This window comes from Protopterus annectens, chromosome 2.part2 (genome assembly GCF_019279795.1).
Source record: "Protopterus annectens isolate FY-2018-M chromosome 2.part2, PAN1.0, whole genome shotgun sequence".
Classification (NCBI taxonomy): Eukaryota; Metazoa; Chordata; order Ceratodontiformes; family Protopteridae; genus Protopterus; species Protopterus annectens.
The window spans coordinates 165,914,359-165,923,369 of NC_056730.1; the positions used below are offsets into that span (position 1 = coordinate 165,914,359).

At 37.2% G+C, this 9,011-nt stretch overlaps 1 protein-coding gene across 2 annotated transcripts in view; it reads left to right on the plus strand.

Annotated features, from left to right (window-relative positions):
- The window catches only part of LOC122795581, a 245,578-nt gene that overhangs the window by 53,802 nt on the left and 182,765 nt on the right, over positions 1–9,011 (plus strand). The window lies entirely within an intron of this gene.

Here is a 9,011-nt window from a genome sequence, read left to right on the forward strand (position 1 = left end):
AGTATACTACTGGATTTCTATTTTGCCTAATAACAGAAGTTAGAAGAAGGCTTCATAAAACTGTTAGGGTTTCAGTGAAAATGTGCTCATTAAATGGGAAGGAATATTTCAGTTGAGCTACACAGATATTTAGTTTGACTAAACTGTGTAGAAGTAAAAACAACTAAACAAAATCTCAGAATTACTAGCATAAGGGAAATGATCAGTGGTGGTCGGTGACTTCAAATCAAAGGGAGGCTGCAGGAGACAGCTGAATGGGTGGGGTCAATGGAAAGGGGTGTGGCCAACCAGAAAGGGGAGGAGCTATGTTCAAAACCACAAAAACTAACTTTAATTAAATACGCTGCCCTGGGTGCCAAGCCATCATTATGAGAGTCCAATCAAGACAAAATGAAGTGTAGAAGAAAAAAAAATATTTCAATGCATTGGCTGCATGGCAGCTTACTTAATATCTAGATGGAAACAAAAAGGTTGTGAGGCATGAAAAAATAAATTACTTTTTAAATACATTACTGGAATGCCAGTCAAAATCAAGTGTAAGAAAAACAAGCAGCACTCAACTCAAACCAGTTCTCCTTGCACTACAGCTCTAATTATAGTTTATATTCAGCTTTATTACAGTACCAAGTAACACGCTGAAAGTAGCAATCTCTGTGATACCCCCACTTGTAAAAATGTTTCTTATCCAAAAAAGACCTGCTGCCTGACAACTACCTACTTGTTTCATGGGGAAAACATGATCAAAGTAAAAAATGAAAAGCAAACAAGAAACAAGCTCAAGATACATTGCTTAAAGGATTACTGCACAGGTTATAGACCACACATGATAGATTGGCATTGTGTTTAGTTTACGGGTAAAGCCTGCAGAGATGACTGGAAGTCTCCAACAAGTGTAATGAGCTTCTTAAAATAATGTAATCCTGTTCTTTATTACAAATACTGTCATATGCATTTCAATACCCAAGGCTTATACATTATCTAGTTATGTAAGTATTCTCTGCATGGCAACAACAGAAAGGCTTTCAATGTTGGCAATTCTTTAACAGTATGCTTATTAAAGCTTACTTGCATCTTACAATCTCAAAGAAGCTTACCTGATGATCATTAAAGCATTGCTACTTAAACACAAAGCAACAGGCACTTTCTGAGTAATAATAAGCATAAATCAACAGTATAAAAATATGACAGGAACCAGAACATTTTGCAAAATCAAGGACAGAATAAAAGTAGTACTTGTGTCTACCTTGGATGGTGGGATACTCTGCACATTTACACTGCATGACTGCTCCTTGCCTTGAATGGACACATCCACAGTCGCTACATCGGGGAGTGGGGTGCAAAAAGTATGTCACAATTTGAAATGTCTCTCGCTGTCTGTGATGGCCCTGACATATTTGTCATACACCTCTCAACCTCAGAGCAAGAAATCTGGACAAAGCCATACATAGAAGTGGGACAAAGGCCCAAAAATAAGGACACTTTTTAAACATTGCTCTTATAAGCTTAGAAAGATAATAGAATAGTAGGTCTTGCATTAGTATGAATTTTCTGAAGGGTATTAAATATGAAACTCAAATGTCTGTCATTATTTTCTAACTTCAGTCTTTAATGATTTGCCACTAATTTGCCAAAAAAACACAATTTTATGAAAAATAGACCAAAAATGTGATGCAAAAGTATAAAATAGCCACACAATACAGCTGGGAATCTATCAAAGAAGGGATATATTTTAATATTAGTACTGCTAACTTGAGCAGCTGACAAAATAAAAGAATCTACTTGCATTTTTGAAATAAAAGTAATCTATAACTCTGATTATTATAGTTATTTCTTAACTGTAAACCCTCCATGTTTTCTTTCAAAATTGCTATTTTGCAGAGGGATTATTAGGGGAAGAGCAACATTTTGAGCCAAAATCAGGGACGGTTGAGAGGTTTGGCTATGCCTAATTCTATAAAGCAATTTATTTGCATGTACCTCTCAACCTGTTAATGCAATAAATCTGGACAAGGCCAATATATTGGGGGAACACATAAACAGTACTAAAAATTGCTCTTGTATAAAATGAGACAGTTGATAGAATAACAGGTCTTACTTTAGCATGCATTTTTCTGAAGGTTATGAAGTCTGAAACTCAGCGTCTGTCATTATTTAATGACTTAATTCCTAAATGATTTGCCAGAAAAAACACAAATTTTATGAGGAGCAAACCAAAAATAAGAAGCAAAAATCTATTCATTCTGTGAAAATCTGGACAGTTGGGAGGTATAGTTCAACCGGGGCTGTCTTTGAGTTTGCCGCCCTTCCCCCTCACAAAATCATGGTCGAATGGAGCCTCCCCCCTGCAGCATTTCCAATGAACCATTACTTGGCTATTTCACCTCATTTACCATAAACACTAATGTGCATACTGCTTTGCTTCTATGATGATTTAGACTTCATTTGAAAGTTTTATTTTGCATTTTACAGCGCAAACACTAAGACATCTGCTAAACAAAGCAATGCAGTCTCACAATGAAAACAGACTTGGCATTAAAACTTCTCTGCCTTTGGCTTGTTTTCAAATCATAGGCCCCTTGCACATGAAACATACATGTGCTCTTTGATACACCTTCCTGATTGTACTAAATTATATTCCTTGTACAATACAGTACAGTTGTTAGAGAGCATTTTACATTTATTGTTTTGAACGTTTTTCCAGTAAACAATGAAACAAAATGCATGCACTGATAATGACAAAACTGCCCAGTTCAGAACATTTCCATCATAAAAGTCTACTCAAACTTCTACAGTCCACCATTATCAGTAAATATGCACAATCCCTGAAGAAGTAAAAATCATCTAAATAATTCCACACACATTAAAGAAATCTGTAACTAATGAGGAGGTTGCTGCTAGCAAACAACTTTATATTTCATTGTTTCATCTACAAAAAGAGTGCCTGTTGCCCTTGAGGAATAAATTGCCTATGTTGTATTAAAAAATGATAAGCTAGTAATATTGCAATAGGGAATGGATGGCAAACTGATAACAGGTTCATAGTTACTAGGTATCGTTGCCAGAAAAGACTACAGCATCCACCCCCTTTACAACACAGTACAGTATCAGCAATATCTCTACCTATTGTAGGAGTAGAACCCACAGCCTTCTGCATCAAAACCAAGTACACTACCTGTTGTGCTATTAACAATGCAAGCATTTTCAGCATAAGCAGCACTAAACTTTTGTTCCCCTGCAACTCTCAGCTTCTTGTAAAATCTACTTGACACTCAGCGGTATCTCTTAACTTTGTAGCACAAGAAATCTGGAAAAAGCCAAAATGTATTTGGGGGGGGGGGACAAAAGCCCAAAAAAACTTGGACACATTTTAAACATTCCTTGTATAATGTTGAAAAGTTGCTAGAATAAAATGCTGTACTACTACCATACATTTCATTGCCAAGTATTGAACCCAGGACCTGTGCAAAACAGTCAGAGCAACATACCACTAAACCAACTCATCGGTTTTATGAAAGAGAGGAAGACTGAAACTTAAATGGCTACCACTTAATGAATTCAGTTCTCACCATAGCTGTCAACCTCTTAGCACAAAACACCTGAACAAAGCCAATAATGGGGGGATATAGCCCCCAAACATATTCAGTGAATTCAGATCTCACCATAGCTCTCAATTTGTTAGCAAAAAACATGTAGACAAGACAAAGCCAATAATGGGGGAATACAGCCCCCAAACATATTCAGTGAACTGAGTTCTCACCATAGCTCTCAACCTTAGCACAAAAAACCTGGACAAAGCCAATAATGGGAGAATACAGTCCCACAAATAGGGACAAATTTCAAATATCCATCTTATAAACTTCAAAAATTGCTAGAATAAAAGGTTTCATGTTACCATGTACTTTCTGAAGAATATGAAGTCTGAAATTCAAATGCTTGTCATTTTTATTTAACATTTGTTAACCAGGAAAGTCTGACTTGGAACAAAAGCCAATTTTTGGCAGAGGCCCAGGGCGAAACACGTCTTTGTAAGATGGGAGAACACCAGAGCAAACCCACACAAACACAGGTAGGACATACAGAAGGCACCCCAGCTAAGAATCAAACCAGAGAACCTGTAAGGCCACAATTCTACCAGTGCACCACTGCATCACTGACTGTACCAAGAAACAAAAATACAGAAACCATAAATTTTATGAAGAACAGAGCAAATATGAGGCAAAAATCTGCAAATGTTTTTACAAATAGTAGTGGGTAGGGAATTCAGGCACTTGTCACTTGGGCCCAATGTGGGGGTACAGAGTTCAAGCCTTATTCACTAGCCACAACCATTTAGACACACACACACACCCACACACACACACACACACACACACACACACACACACACACACACACACACACACACACACACACACACACACCTGTTAATCCATCCACAGCAGCATTGCCATTGATCCTCCATATAGAAAGTCTCTTGCAGTAGCTAATCCATATAGTAAGTCTGCGACAACGAGCTGTACAATCCACCAAGCAAGTCCTTCCCCTTCCGTGCCATGATGCTCCTTCCTGCGAGAGCACCAGCCTGCAGACGTATATATGGATCTCGTACTATTGAGTGAAAGCTCAAATAACCAAATCCAAAACTACCAAGCACACTTTTGTGAAAGTGCTTTTCCACCGAAAAAGCACGTTCGCAAAAGTCTGCAAAAAACAAAAAAAAAAACAAAAACAAAACAAAACAAAACAAAAAAATTAAAAAAAAAAAAAAAAAACAGTAAACACGTTTATGCAGGGGGGCAGCACCCCCCACCCGCCTACTTTTATATTCTCAGTCCAAGATCTCACTACAGTGGGGAAAAGGGAATATTCCCTTATCCCCACTGTACCGTGACCACAGCAAAAGTCATTCTATCATTATTTTAATTTCCTTGCACTCACTGTAGTAAAAGTGCATTTCGGTGAAAACACTCACAACTGCTAAAGATTGGTTATGAGGACAAAACCCAGCTGACTAAACATTGGAAGAGTTAAACAAATTACAGCATAACCCGCATTCATATCATGTATTAATTAATGCAATTATTCACTTGATAGGATAGCTTCTAAACTTATTAAAATTTAGCTTTTTTATTTTTCCTCTCCACATGGCTGACTGTCAATTTGTAATTCTTCTGTAGATTGACTGAAATATGGTATTATCCTTTAGAAGCCAGTGATCTGTTTTTTTTTGCATAGGAGTTATTTAAAATGATTACTGTAATTTTCTTTAATTTATTGATTATTTTTTCTTCACTAGGGTGGCAACAATGGTGCAGTGGTTAGTGTTGCCGCCTCATAGTAGGAGGCTCTCTGGTTTGATTCTTGGCTGGGGTGTCTTCTGTGTGGAGCTTGTATGTCCTCCCTTTGTTTGTGTGGGTTTCATCCCACACACATGCTGTAGGTGGATTGGATATTCTAAATTGGCCCTAACTGTGGGTGTGTGCCTTCTGTGGAAGATTGGGTGTGGGGCTGGCAACTCAACACTGTAAATCCCCACTGCCAATCATGAGTGGGCAGGTGATCTGCTGTGGTGACCCCTAACCAGGGAAAGCCAGAAGAAGAACTTTTCCCTCACTAACTTATAATAATTAATGTCCTATGAGAGTGCTTTTGGGTACAACTATAAGAATAAAAAAAAATTAAATAATTATTTCATAGCTTTTGAAGCACTAGCTGCTACTCTAAGAGTGACCATGTAGAGCAATCCTTTAGATCACTGCAGTCAAATTATGGTATAAGGTTCTGTGCATATGCAGTCACATAAGGAGGCAAAGAATACACAGCTATTTCTTTTCCTGTCTAAGCAGTTATCGTTAATGTGATGCAAGGGTGACTTTGACACAGAGAATGCATTACATGTGAATTATACAAGGAATAATGCCTGACAGGATGTGTGTTAATGTGTAATTAATGCCCGTCCAGGGAGGGCTTCAACACCCCTGGAAGGGCATTAATTACACATTGACACACACCCTGGAAGGCATTATTGTGCCTAGACAATGGGGTCTGTATAAAATTGTTGTGTTTTACTCACTTATGTATTTTTAAGCACTATTTTATTTTTTTAATATATTTTTGATGTAAAATTTTATTTTATTTAACATTTGTTTACCGGGAAAGTCAGACTTGGAACAAAGCCAATTTTCAGTGGAGGCCCGGGGAGAAATGCTCCAGACACATGTTTCTGTCTATAGTATATGTTAATGGTGTTGGAGGAAACATTTTACATCAAACATATATATATATATATATATATATATATATATATATATATATATATATATATATATATATATATATATATATATATATATATATATATATATATATATATATATATATATATATAAAAATAGTGCTTAAAAGATAATAAGCAAGTGAAACACAACAAGTTTACATACAGCCTATTCTCTCTCCCATACACACATACACAGTCTCTTCTGCTTTCATACATATACATATAGACACAAAGTTTCCTCTTCTTTGATACACACATTCACTTACACAAGTTTGCTCTCACTCCCTCTCGAGCTCTCTCTCACACAAAGCCTCCTTTGCTTACATACATGCATTCAGTCACATCACTCTCGCTTTTTGTGTCACTCTCTGTCTCTCTGTCACACACACACACACACACACACACACACACACACACACACACACACACACACACACACACACACACACACGGTCTCTCTGCTTTCATGCATGTATTCACACACACATGCAGACAAACTTAAAACACACTTTTTTGTTTTGCTTGATCAATCTTTCTCTCTTTCATACATGCATACACTCTCACACACATGCTTTATTTTAATTTTTTTCGTTTTTTATTTTACACTCACTAAACAGCAAAAGTGCTGCTTAGCTAGTGTAAAATAACAGCTCACTCTCACTTTCACTTACATGCACACACACTCACACACAGACATAAACACACACACACACACACACACACACACACACACACACACACACACACACACACACACACACACACACACACACCTTTTTTTTTAGTTACCTTCTTTTTTATATTTTACACTCACTAAACAGCAAAAGCACTGCTTAGTGAGCATAAAATAATGGTGGCCATTTTGTTTTTCTCAGTCCGAGCTCCACGGTGGCTTGATATGCTGTCATGAAGTGGCAGACTCATTCTTCTCAGCAGGCATTACTTTTATATTAATATTCTGCTGGAGAACTCTCAATTTCCAGTCAGGGTACTGATGTACAGTTTGCCCATTGTCTAAATAGAAATAATCCAATAGCTGAGTATTATTTTTAAAGATTTGGTTGGTTTGTTCATATATCTCATACAGTTGTGGAATAACTATTAGAAAATGGCCATATAGAATGCTAGTATTAAGTAGAAAATGGTAATTTGAAACATAATTTGTCAAACTTCAAAAACACGGGTATAATATTCTGCATAAAGCTGAATAAAACAATAACAGATAATGAAGACTCTTACAAAATCAATCAAACTACTGACAAGCTTCTTACTAATCCCATAGCCTCTCAGTAATCTACTGATCCCAATACCTCTAGTCTGAATTTTTTTAACAGCTCTCAAAATAGCTGTCAAATGCTGAGGTTTTGACAAATCGTTTGATTGCTGTCAAAGTAACTGTCAAATGGCACAGTGACAGCTCCTGTTTAAATTGTGTTTTAACCTATTTTAAATAATTCTATTTATCTTACTTAAGGTGTTTGTTATCTAATATTATGTTCATTATCTCCTTCAGCATGTTTCTGTTAAGTTTCCTTCTCACATTTGCATGAGAATTATTTCCTCGTACTTGGAATTTTACTTTGCAAAGAGTTTAATATGCTTGGTAATTTTAAGAGGCAATGCTCTTGCATGTGCTGAAGTTTATTGCTTACTGATTTCATTAACCTGTTTATGTAAAATGTGCTAGAGGTGCAGCCAGCTTTATCTGCAATTGCACATTATATTTAAGCACATTGAACCTGACTATACAGAGAATTTCTTAGCAGACAAATTCAGTTCCAACTTTGCCCCCTTTCACCCCAACCATCCACCAAAAACATCATCAAATATAACCCCTACAATTATAACTAGGGAGCATGTACTGGCTGCACTCACAAAAACAAGGAATGCAATTTCAGTAGGCCCCAATAACATTCCAGGATGCCAACTGAACAGCCTAAAATATGACTTATCAAGACCCCTGAAGTCACTATTTAACTGTAGTCTTAAAACAAGCTTAGTGCCACATGAATGGAAGACTGCAGCAGTCATCCCCCTTCATAAGGGAGGACCTTCAACATGTACTGGAAAGTACAGACCCATTAGTTTGACTAGTCTTATTTGCAAAGACAGGGAAAGAATTATGATGGAAATTATCAACAAGAACATACAAGACCTCCAGACACTGGATCCATCTCAGTTTGGCTTTGTCAAAGGAAAGTCATCTTACTGAATCTGTTAGACTTCTTTAAAAAAGATCACTAAGGCAATGGATGAGGGGAAAATGGTGCATACTGCCCACCTAGATCTGGCTAAAATATTGGATACAATACCCCACTCAGGCATTGTAAATAAACTAATGGAACTAAGTATAAACCCCTTTATAACACACTTGATAGCTAGCAGGCTCACTGATAGGACCAAGGAGGTTATAATAGGTGAGTACACCTCCAGAAAAGAAGATGGTCACCAGTAAAGTCTTCCAGGGCTGTGTGCTAGGCCCACTCCTCTTTGGAAGCTACTTCTTGGATGTCAAAGCCAATGTTAAAGGCCTCTGGCTAATCAAGTTTGCAGATAGTTGAAAACTGGGAGCAGTCACTGAATTCCCCCCAAGTGAGTACATGCTTCAGGAAGGTCTAATACAGACAAGCACTTGATGCCAAAGCCATGCCTTAAAACTGAATATCTAGAAATACATTATAGTATCTTTTGGGCAGCCTGCTGGCCCTGATAACTGTGTCATCAATAAAACCCC